This window comes from Pleurodeles waltl, chromosome 5 (assembly GCF_031143425.1).
Source record: "Pleurodeles waltl isolate 20211129_DDA chromosome 5, aPleWal1.hap1.20221129, whole genome shotgun sequence".
Classification (NCBI taxonomy): domain Eukaryota; kingdom Metazoa; phylum Chordata; class Amphibia; order Caudata; family Salamandridae; genus Pleurodeles; species Pleurodeles waltl.
The window spans coordinates 6,828,447-6,840,848 of record NC_090444.1 but is presented as its reverse complement, the minus strand read 5'-3'; the positions used below and the strand labels follow the sequence as shown (position 1 = coordinate 6,840,848).

The 12,402-nt window shown below is 52.6% G+C and overlaps 1 protein-coding gene across 1 annotated transcript in view; it reads left to right on the top strand.

Moving 5' to 3' along the window:
- Nucleotides 1–946: 946 nt before the first annotated feature.
- LOC138295227 (zinc finger protein 91-like) overlaps nucleotides 947–12,402 on the top strand; it is a 133,417-nt gene continuing 121,961 nt past the window's right edge. The window contains exon 1 of the mRNA XM_069233407.1: nucleotides 947–1,194. The gene's annotated coding sequence lies outside the window, so the exon portion shown is untranslated. The remainder of the gene's footprint in view (nucleotides 1,195–12,402) is intronic.

Genomic DNA, 12,402 nt, shown 5'->3' with positions numbered 1-12,402 from the left:
GGTGTTCCAGGTGGAGCATGGCGTAGAAGAGTATCGGGAAGAGGAAGTTCCGGTTCCATGGCGGCGTTCATCTTCTGTGTCTCTGTTGGTGAGTCTTTGGCCCTCTGTGTTGTGTTTCCACCAAGCTTTTGATGGTGGTGGTACCGCCCCTGAAATCCTGGTGGTTTGTTGTGTCATAATATGGTGGGCAGTAGCTTGTCTTCCGCCTGGCTGTTGTTGGCTACCGTCGTAGTGAGTGACGTTAACGCCCTGGCGGATGGTGTGGTACATTGGCTGTCTATGGGAGTTATCACCGCCATGGTCTTAATTTGGCGATAATTACCGCCACTTTAACAGTCACCGCCAATGTCATAATGACCACCTAAGTGTTGTGCATTACGCAGTGTGATCTGGGTTTGGAGGTCACATACTCCCCTCTGTGCCTCAGTCTCTGACGTCCAAGGGAGCCCGCAGACCTCCCAACCCTCCCCCCCAATCTTGAGTCAGCCTTACGCTGCCGTCTGTCTTAAAAATACTCGCACAACACTGTATGATTTGTAATGCACCCTTTATATTGAAGGTTGCATTCTGGGACTTGTAGTTTCATTGGCCATTCGTCTATGTGCTTACAAATGGAAACAACAGAGCCGGGGGTGGGTCTAAGAGACCCCCACGCAGACACAGGTAGTCAGGCCTCATTGGGGGCTCCTACCCCTTCCCCCTCCCTCTAGATGGCCCCTCCCACAGAGCGCTGGGAAGCACTACTTATGAAGCGAGGAGCCCCTGAAAGGTATAACAGACCCTCCCTCGGAAATGTATGGGAAGAGGAAGACTGCCGTGGGAGGGGGCGGGAAAGAGGCGTGAGGAGAAGGGCCCGACTCCAGGACAGGGGTGCAACCAGGAGAGGGGGCTTGGGGGTCTAAGGATCAGAGAAATGAAGCGGAGTTGAGTAAGAGGAAGTGTTGGGGGGTGCTCAGGGCAGGAAAGGAAGTTACTTAAGACATTTCTACAGGATGCTGCTAACGCCTTCCTGTCTTGTGAGCAGCTGCACCACAGATCACGAGGGGTGGGGGCCGCACACAAGCCCTGGATGGACACAGACCGTGAATTATCACCCAGAAGTGCTGTGTGAAGGGAGCGCGCCGTGTGATCTGCTGCAGATGAGTTCTGGCCGTGTGATCTGCAGGTGAGGTCCCGCCGTGTGATCTGCTGCAGGTGAGTTGTCGCCGGGTGATCTGCTGCGGGTGGGTTGTCGCCGTGTGATCTTCTGCAGGTGAGTGAGTTGTGGCCGTGTGATCTGCTGCAGGTGAGGTCTTGCCGTGTGATCCGCTGCAGGTGAGTGGTCGCCGTGTGCTCTGCTGCATGTGTGTTCTGCCGTGTGTACTGCTGCAGGTGAGTTGTCGCCGTGTGATCTGCTGCGGGTGAGTTGGCGCGGTGTGGTCTGCTGCAGGTGGATGGTCGCCGTGTGATCCGCTGCGGGTGAGTTGGCGCCGTGTGATCTGCTGCAGGTGAGTTGGCGCCGTGTGATCTGCTACAGGTGAGTTTTCGCCGTGTGATCCGCTGCGGGTGAGTTGGCGCCGTGTGATCTGCTGCAGGTGAGTGGTCGCCGTGTGATCTGCTGCATGTGTGTTCTGCCGTGTAACCTGTGAGTTGTCGCTGTGTGATCTGCTGCAGGTGAGTGAGTTGTCGGGGTGGGAGGGTGAGTGAGGGGGTTTGTTTCCTCCTGTTTGGATGTAATTGTGGTGTAAGGGCCTGAGCTGCCGACCTTGGAGCGGGGGAGCCAGGCTCGAGTCTCGGCGTCTGTTCCACACCCTGTGATTCTGGGCAAATCACGTGCTCGCCCAGTCCCTGCCACAAAACGTGAATGTATCCCTGTGTGATGTAACTGGTGCTCATGTGCTCTATACTTCGTGCTAGAGAAACCTGCACAACAATAATAAAAAACGTTGAATTTTATCTTTCTCCTTGACTCTTCCCCGCGCCACGGGCGGTCAGAATAGGTGAAGAGCTACAGGGATGTTTTATTTATTCATACATTTATGCACAATCATATAGCGCTGACATTACCCAAGGATGCTGAAGCGCTTTACAAGAGGAATATTTCATCATCAGAGGAGGGTTGTCAGGTCTGTGGTTAGAGGCTGTGTCAGATTCGGGGGTGACGAGGTCTAGATTCTGGGGAGGGGCTCCAGCCAGAACTGGGGTGGAAACACCCGGTGTTGCTGGGGGGTTGGGGTAGGAGGCGCAGCCAGGACAGGGGTGCAAGCAGCATGTGTGGGGGTGCAGCCAGGACAGGGGTGCTGGCACCAGGTGCGGGGGTGCAGCCAGTACAGGGGTGCAAGCTCCAGGTGTGGGGGTGCAGCCAGGACAGGGGTGCAAGCAGCATGTGTGGGGGGAGGGTGCAGCCAGGACAGGGGTGCAAGCACCAGTTGGGGGGGGGGGGTGCAGCCAGGACAGGGGGGCAAGCACCAGGTGTGGGGGGTGCAGCCAGGACAGGGGTGCAGGCACCAGGTGTGGGGATGCAGTCAGGACAGGGGTGCAAGCACCAGGTGTGGGGGGTGCAGCCAGGACAGGGGTGCAGGCACCAGGTGTGGGGATGCAGTCAGGACAGGGGTGCAAGCACCAGGTGTGGGGGGTGCAGCCAGGACAGGGGTGCAAGCAGCATGTGTGGGGGAAGGGTGCAGCCAGGACAGGGGTGCAAGCACCAGGTGTGAGGTGGTGCAGCCAGGACAGGGGTGCAGGCACCAGGTGTGAGGTGGTGCAGCCAGTACAGGGGTGCAAGCACCAGGTGTGGGGGGTGCAGCCAGGACAGGAGTGCAGGCAGCATGTGTGGGGGTGCAGCCAGGACAGGGGGGCAAGCACCAGGTGTGGGGGTGCAGCCAGGACAGGGGTGCAGGCACCAGGTGCGGGGGTGCAGCCAGTACAGGAGTGCAGGCAGCATGTGTGGGGGTGCAGCCAGGACAGGGGGGCAAGCACCAGTGGTGGGAGGAGGGGTGCAGCCAGGACAGGGGTGCAGGCACCAGGTGTGGGGGTGCAGCCAGGACAGGGGGCAAGCACCAGGTGTGGGGGGTGCAGCCAGGACAGGAGTGCAGGCAGCATGTGTGGGGGTGCAGCCAGGACAGGGGTGCAAGCACCAGGTGTGGGGGTGCAGCCAGGACAGGAGTGCAGGCAGCATGTGTGGGGGTGCAGCCAGGACAGGGGGGCAAGCACCAGGTGTGGGGGTGCAGCCAGTACAGGGGTGCAAGCACCAGGTGTGGGGGGTGCAGCCAGGACAGGGGTGCTGGCACCAGGTGTGGTGGTGCAGCCAGGACAGGGGGGCAAGCACCAGGTGTGGGGGTGCAGCCAGGACAGGAGTGCAGGCAGCATGTGTGGGGGTGCAGCCAGGACAGGGGGGCAAGCACCAGGTGTGGGGGTGCAGCCAGGACAGGAGTGCAGGCAGCATGTGTGGGGGTGCAGCCAGGAGAGGGGTGCAAGCACCAGGTGTGGGGGTGCAGCCAGGACAGGGGGCAAGCACCAGGTGTGGGGGTGCAGCCAGGACAGGAGTGCAGGCACCAGGTGTGAGGTGGTGCAGCCAGGACAGGGGTGCAGGCACCAGGTGTGGGGGTGCAGCCAGGACAGGGGGCAAGCACCAGGTGTGGGGGTGCAGCCAGGACAGGAGTGCAGGCAGCATGTGTGGGGGTGCAGCCAGGACAGGGGTGCAAGCACCAGGTGTGGGGGTGCAGCCAGGACAGGGGGCAAGCACCAGGTGTGGGGGTGCAGCCAGGACAGGAGTGCAGGCAGCATGTGTGGGGGTGCAGCCAGGACAGGGGGGCAAGCACCAGGTGTGGGGGTGCAGCCAGGACAGGAGTGCAGGCAGCATGTGTGGGGGTGCAGCCAGGAGAGGGGTGCAAGCACCAGGTGTGGGGGTGCAGCCAGGACAGGGGGCAAGCACCAGGTGTGGGGGTGCAGCCAGGACAGGAGTGCAGGCACCAGGTGTGAGGTGGTGCAGCCAGGACAGGAGTGCAGGCACCAGGTGTGAGGTGGTGCAGCCAGGACAGGGGTGCAGGCACCAGGTGTGGGGGTGCAGCCAGGACAGGGGGCAAGCACCAGGTGTGGGGGTGCAGCCAGGACAGGAGTGCAGGCAGCATGTGTGGGGGTGCAGCCAGGACAGGGGTGCAAGCACCAGGTGTGGGGGTGCAGCCAGGACAGGGGTGCAGGCACCAGGTGTGGGGGTGCAGCCAGGACAGGGGTGCAAGCACCAGGTGGAGGCACTTCACATGCCCCTACAGGAGGCTATACAGCAGTTCATAAGGAGGGGGGTGGGGAGGAGATTTATTGAGAAGATGTGGCGTAACGGCCAGAGCTGCTGTGTTTGGAATTGGGGAACCAGGTTTGAATCTCAGCTCACCATCCTGAGATTCTGGAGAAATCACTTACCCTCCCCGTGTCCACAAAAAAAGTAAATGTATTGCTGTCTAAGGCAACTGCTGCTCATGTAAGCACTCCCTTATCTCTGGGTTGAGCTGGTGCTAGATAAAGCTACAAAAAACAATAAATAAAAACTGTGAACTTTATCTTTCTCCTTGACCCCTCCCCCACTGCCCCTTCCCTCTGTCTCCCTCTCGCGCATCTGCCCTGTCTCTCCCCTCTGCCCCCCCACCTCCCTTTTCAACCCCTCTCCTTCTTGCACTATGTTCACTCACTAGTCCGCCAACAAGCAATGCCTGCCAGGCCCAAAGCCCACTCTACCAGGGGCAAAGCGGCAACAGCAGCCCTGCTAAAGAATGTGCCAGTGTGCAATGGTGCATACTTTCACAAGGCGTCACTGTCTAGATTCAGACACCAAGGCAGACACCCAAGTAGGGCAGGCTTCCTTAACAAATGTATTTTGCTGAGAAAGATATAGGGTCAGATGTATGAAAAAGTTTTGCACTCGCAAACGGTGCGAATCGGTAAATTCGGCCGTTTGTGAGTGCAAAACAGTGGTCTGCAATGCATGAAAGGCATTCACAGACCACAAATGAGAAATCGCTAAAATTGCGATTTCTTGCTTTGCGACCTCGAAATTGCGAGTCGCAATTTGCGATTCGCAAATTCCAGGTCGCAAGGCAATGCTGCAAAAAATCGCAAATTGCGATTTTTCGCAGAATGCCATTTTGCACATGCAAAATACCATGGACTGCAACCAGGTGGTAACCTGGTGCAAAATTTAAAAATGCATTTAAAATGCATTTTTAAATTGAACATGTAAAGCACACATGCCCTTTTGGCATGTGTGCACCTTACATGTCCCCCAAAACATTTTTGGGGTGCAGCAGAGGGGGCCATAGGCCCCCAGCACCCTGGGGATTTGCATTTCCAAAATTGCGATTTCTGGTTCAGAAATTGCAATTTTGGAAATGAAAAAAATTCACAGCTCTGGGCCAACAGGCCCATAGGTGCGAATGGGGCCGGTATCGCAATTTGCGATTCGGTAATTGCATTTGCGATTTTTAAGAAATCGCAAAGGGCCGTGATGATACATCTGGCCCATAGTGTTTGCCTTTGGTTCATCCGCAGGAGCGTGGGGTGGGCTTACTCCTCTATTCAGTGCTTATGACTATTGACGAGGAACCCCTGGAAGAGGAGGATAAGTTACTCTGCAATCCGAGTTCTCGTCCAGGGGAACCATCATCAAAGTCACTGACCTAACTGTCACCCATCAGTCACCTCTGAGGCATGATGGGATGTAGGAGGTCCTGGAGGTCTTAAAGGGACAGTGATTTTAAATGCAGCCTATTGGCTAATAATGCCTGTGGATTTATCTTCAGTTTTCACTTTAATAGAAGCTGTGGTTTTGCTCTCTATCCTGTCTCTCTCTTCTGTCTTTACAGAGATGTTTGAGTCTGGTAAGCTGTTTATTAAAGAAAATCTAATGTAAGTGGCATTCTTAGCCTTTACTATAGGCTGCATAGATGTATATAAATATAATGGGTTTAACAAATGTATATATGTACATTATTATATGTGTATATATTTGATATATGCTCTGAGTTCCCCTCACGAAGGCGGGAATATTAAGTCCAAATGAATATTGAAATGTCCCACATATTCACCTAGGCCAGAAAGTGTGAAAATGTCACACATAAGCACCCAGGTGTAGGAAAGTACCTTCTTTCTTGGCATGTTACCCCCATTTTTACCTTTATGTCAGTATGTTTTTGTCTGTCTCACTGGGATCCGGCTACCCAGGACCCCAGTGCTCATAGTTTGTGGCCTAATGTGTGTGTTGTCAGTAGTGCTTAACTGTGTCACTGAGGCTCTGCTAATCAGAACCTCAGTGCTTATGATCTCTCTGCTTTTAAATTTGTCACTGTAGGCTAGTGACTTCATTTACCAATTCCAATTGGCACACTGGATACCCCTTCTAAGTCCCTTGTATATGGTACCCAGGGCATTGGGGTTCCAGGAGATCCATATGGGCTGCAGCATTTCTTTTGCCACCCATAAGGCGCTCAGACAAACCCTTTCGCAGGACTGCCATTGCAGCCTGCGAGAAATAGTGCACACACTATTTCACAGCCATTTTCACTGCACTAAGGTAACTTATAAGTCACCTATATGTCTAACCTTCAGTTCCTGACAGTTAGGTGCAAAGTTACTAGGTTTGAGGGCACCCTGGCACTAGCAAAGGTGCCCCCATGTTGTTCAGGGCCAATTCCCCGGACTTCGTGAGTGCAGGGACGCCATTGCAATCATGCATTACATATAGGTCAATACCTATATGTAGCTTCACAATGGTAACTCCGAATATGACCTTGTAAGGTGTCTAAGATCATGGAATTGTCCCCACATTCCAAATCTGGTATTGGGGAGCCAATTCTTTGCCACCTGGGGGGCTCCACCATGGACCCCCAGTACTGCCAAACCAGCTCTCTGAGGCTTGCACTGCAGCTACAGCTGCTGCCACCTCCCAGACTGGGTTCTGCCCTCCTGGGGTCTGAGCAGCTCAGTCACAGGAAGGCAGAACAAAGCATTTCCTTTGGGAGGAGGGTGTTGCATCCTCTCCCTTTGGAAATAGGTGTTAAGGGCCTGAGAGGAGTAGCCTCCCATAGCCTCTGGAAATGCTTTGAAGGGCACAGATGGTGCCCTCCTTGCATAAGCCAGTCTACACCGGTTCAGGGACCCCCAGTCCCTGTTCTGGCGCGAAACTGGACAAAGTAAAGGGGAGTGACCACTCCCCTGTCCATCACCACCCCAGCGGTGGTGCCCAGAGCTCCTCCAGTTTGTCCCTGGCGTTAGCCATCTTGTTTTCCAAGGTGTGGGGACACTCTGGAGGCCTCTGAGTGGCCAGTGCTAGCAGGTGACATCAGAGACCCCACCTGATTGTTACATACCTGGGAAGGAGCCAATCCACCTCACAGGGCAATTTAGGGTCTCTCCTGTGGGTTCCTCTTGAGATTTGTGCTTGTAAGTCTCCATCAGGAACCTCTGCAACTACTCCTTCATCCTCTGACCTCAGCTCGACCGCAGGCTGCTCCAGAAACCGCTGTAACAGTAACAAAGTAGCCAGAAGGGCTACTTTTCCTATGCAACTTCAGCTCCAGCCAGCAACTGCAACAGTTTCTATGGTGTGCACGCTCTGGGGACTCCCTGTCTTCATCTTGCACCAGAAGGACCCAAGAAATTTCCCGTGGAGTGACGGAGTCACTCCCCTGCACTCGCAGGCACCTTCTAAGACTACGACCGGTTCTCTTGGACTCCTCTCCTGTCAACGAGCGTGCTCCTTGGAACACAGGTGGTGGAGCCCTTTGACCCAGACTGTCGTAAGTTCCAGCTGTCCAAATTTGGCGGACGTAAGAGCTTGCCTTCCCGGTTTGCGACAGTACCCCTGTGCACCGCGTCATCTCTTCCTCCTGAGGCCTCTGTGCACAAATCCTTCATGCATGGTGTGGCCCGGGTCCCCAGCACTCCATCCTGCGACATCGCTGAGTTGTTCTCCAGCAGCGTGGGACCTCCTTTTGTTGTGCTGCATCAACCACGATTTGCACCTTCTTTGTCCCCGTGTCCTGGGACTCCCATGAATGCTGCCTGGTCATATGTGGGCTCCCTCCAGTGTTGGGTGCCCCCTCTTTCTCCTCAGTTTGAGTTGAGGCCCCCAGGTCACTCCTGGGTCCAGGCAGTGCCATTTTGATGCAAACCGTGACGTTGCTGGAACCAAGGCTTGGTGGACGACTACAGTGATGCAAACTGCTTGCATCCATCTTCACGACGTGGGACAACTCTTGCATCATACAGGAACCCACAGCCATCTTCTTTGGTGCTCTTCTGCAGACTTCTTCCAACCGGAGAATCCTCTTTTGCACCATCTTCTCGGTTGGCAGGGGCTCCTGTCCTTCCTGGAATCTTCAGCAACTTCTGGACTTGGTCTCCTTCCTTTTCGGGTCTTCAGGTCCAGGAATCGACTGTTTGTTGCTTGCAGTCTTGCTTGGTTCTTGCAATAACTCTAATCACGACTTGTAGTGTGTCCTAAGGGAACTTGCAGTACTTTACTCCTACTTTTCTGGGTTCTGGGGTGGGGTATTTTACTTACCTTTCTGGGTTTCTTACTCTCCAGCGTTTCCCTACACACTACACTTGCCTAGGGGGGAATTTGTGATTCACATCCCTCTTACTTAGTATATGCTTTGTGTTGCCCCTAGACCAGGGTTGTGCAAAGTCGGTCCTGGAGAGCTGGGTCCATGGCAGATTTTTAGCATATCCACGTTTAGTAAAAACGTAGATTTCTGAAACATCTTTTTATGGTCGAACCTGCGTTGCATGCGTTTGCGCATGCGTCTCGCAGCAAGACGCTTTAGTGTTTAGAAAAGGGCTCGGAGCCCTGTCGACGTCACGTCAGTGTTTTTCATTGGTTCGTGGGCTTGCCTATTAAAATCTGCTTGCTTTCATTAGTCGAAGGCATGCATACGTCATGCCTTTTCCGGTGGCTAGCCCTCCTTGAGCGCATTGACCAAGTACAGAAAACATGCGAGGCTTGCTGTTTTCTGTCCGGCTCGTGGACTACTTTTTCTCTAATTTACTAGGGTGATTTCGCTTGGCAGAAGTCGAGCGCTTTACACAATTAATTGCACTTTTTCGGTTATGTACATAAATGCACTTTTGCCGATAGGTGAATAGTCGGGTTAGGAGTTTACAACGCTATCACCTCTAACATGAGCAAACGTGAGACCCGTTGCATTGCAAATGCTTATTTCTAAATGTGGATATGCTAAAAACCTGGCATGGACCCGGCTCTCCAGGACCGACGTTGCAGAACCCTGCCCTAGGCCTTTTGCATTCTATTGTGTTTTCTACTGTTTGAACTATTCTATGCTTGTTTACTTACCTGATATTTGTGTCAAGTGCATATATTGTGTATAATGCTTACCTGCAGTAGGAGTTTTGCCTCTAAGATAATTTTGGCCTTGTGTCACCCAAATAAATTACCTTTGTCTTTACTTGTGTATATGTATTGTGTAACTATAAGTGGTATTGCAGGAGCTTTGCATGTCTCCTAGTTCAGCCTTGGCTGCTCTGCAACAGCTACCTCTAGACAGCCTAAGCTGCTAGAACACTGCCTACATTTCACTAATAAGGGATACCTGGATCTGGTATAAGGTGTAAGTACCTTAGGTACCCACTACAAACCAGGCCAGCCTCCTACATTGGTGGTGCAGCAGTGGGATAACTACTTGCAATTGCTTTACCACTTTGTTACTGGTGCTTTGCACAAGAAAAGCATGCTCCAATACCTAGAGCTTTACATACTGTAGGAGGCTGGCCTGGCTTATAGTGGGCACCTTGTGCCAGGTCCAGTTATCCCTTATTAGTAGATTAGTAGTGTTCTAGCTGCTTAGGCTGGTAGAGGTAGCTATAGCAGAGCAGCTTAGGCTGAACTAGGAGACATGCAAAGCTCCTACTATACAAATAATATCATTTAGCACTATATCATAAGAATCACAATACTCAGAGTTACTAAAAATAAAGGTACTTTATTTTAGTGACAATGTGCCAAAAGTATCTCAGAGGATATACTCCCTTAGTAGGTAAGTAATATACACAAAATATACACACAGAAACCAAAATCAAGTAAGTAACAGTTAGAAAAGTAGTGCAAACACTGTAGAACACAATAGAGTGTAATAGGAGAAAATAGGCCTAGGGGCAACACAAACCATATACTCCAAAAGTGGAATGCGAAGCACGAATGGACCCCAGGCCTAGTGTAGTGTGTAGAGGGTCGCTGGGAGTGTAAGAAAACACTAAGGGTATCCAAGATAATCCACCCCAAGACCCTGAAAAGTAGGAGTAAACCTACTACCCCAGAAAGACAGTAAAGTCGAGATAGGGGATTCTGCAAAGACAACAACTGACTGCAAGGCACTGAAGATGGATTTCTGGACCTGAGGACCTGTAAAGGAAGGGGACCAAGTCCAAGAGTCGCACAAGTGTCCAGGGGGGGCAGGAGCCCACTAAATCCCGGATGAAGGTGCAAAAGGGCTGCCTCTGGGTGGAAGAAGCTGAAGATTCTGAAACAACGGAAGGTGCCAGGAACTTCTCCTTTCGTCAGAAGATGTCCCACGGCGTGCTGGAGGATGCAGAGTTGTTTCCATGCAGAAAGACCGCAAACAAGCCTTGCTAGCTGCAAGAGTCACAGTTGAGGATTTTGGGTGCTGCCATGGCCCAGGAAGGACCAGGAGGTCGCCCCTTGAGGAGGGGACAGAGGGGGTGCTCAGCAACACGGAGAGCCCACACATAAGCAGGCAGCATGCGCAGAAGCATCTGAACAGGCGTTCAGAAGATCTGAGCACGACAGGCGACTCAGCACAACAAAAGGGAGTCCCACGAAGTTGGAGTCCAACTCAGTGAGTTGGGCAATGCAGGACAGAGTGCTGGGGACCTGGGTTAGGCTGTGCACAAAGGAAGTCTTGCAAAAGTGCACAGAAGCCCTAGCAGCTGCAGTTCACGCAGTACACAGGATTACTGTCTGGCGTGGGGAGACAAGGACTTACCTCCACCAAATTTGGACAGAAGGGCAACTGGACTGTCGCGGACACTTGGATCCAGCTCCTGTGTTCCAGGGACCATGCTTGTCAAGATGAGAGGGGACCCAGAGGACCGGTGATGCAGAAGTTTGGTGCCTGCGTTGGCAGGGGGAAGATTCCGTCGACCCACGGGAGATTTCTTCTTGGTTTCCAGTGCAGGGTGAAGGCAGACAGCCCTCAGAGCATGCACCACCAGGAAACAGTTGAGAAAGCCGGCAGGATGACGCGCTACAATGTTGCTAGTAGTCTTCTTGCTACTATGTTGCGGTTTTGCAGGCATCCTGGAGCAGTCAGCGGTCGATCCTTGGCAGAAGTCGAAGAGGGAAGTGCAGAGGAACTCTGGTGAGCTCTTGCATTCGTTATCTGGTGAGATACCCACAGGAGAGACCCTAAATAGCCCTCAGAGGAGGATTGGCTACAGAGAAAGGTAAGCACCTATCAGGAGGGGTCTCTGACGTCACCTGCTGGCACTGGCCACTCAGAGCTGTCCATTGTGCCCTCACACCTCTGCATCCAAGATGGCATAGGTCTGGGACACACTGGAGGAGCTCTGGGCACCTCGTATATGTTTTTCTAATGAAAAGCACCAAATGACAAAGTGGTAAAGCAGTTGCAAGTACTTATCCCATCGCTGCACCACCAATGTAGGAGGCTGGCCTGGCTTATAGTGGGTACCAATGGTACTTACACCCTGTGCCAGGTCCAGACATCCCTTATTAGTAGAATAGAGGTGTTCTAGCAGCTTAGGCTGATAAAAGGTAGCTATGGCAAAGCAGCTTAGGCTGAACTAGGAGACATGTAAAGCTCCTACTACACCACTTATATCATATGCACAATATCATAAGAAAACACAACACACAGAGTTACTAAAAATAAAGGTACTTTATTTTTATGACAATATGGCAAAAGTATCTCACTGAGCATCCGCAGTAAGAAGATAAGTTATATACACAAGTTATATGTACACAAACCCAAATTAGGTAAGTAAGAGCAAGAAAAGTAATGCAAACAGTGTAGAATTACAATAGGTTGCAATAGGAGCACATAGGTATAGGGGCAACACAAACCATATACTCCAAAAGTGGAATGCGAACCACAAATGGACCCCAGCTCTATGTGAGCTTGTAGAGGGTTGCTGGGACTGTAAGAAAACAGTGAGGGTTAGAAAAATACCCCACCCCAAGACCCTGAAAAGTAGGAGTAAAGTACACTTACTACCCACAGAGAGCACAGAAGTCGTGATAGGGGGATTCTGCAGGAAGAACAAACACCAGCAGTGCACTGACAACGGATTTCCGGACCTGAGTACCTGTAAGACAAGGGGACCAAGTTCAATAGTCGCGACAGTGTCCAGGGGGGGCAGGAGCCCAGGAAACCCCAG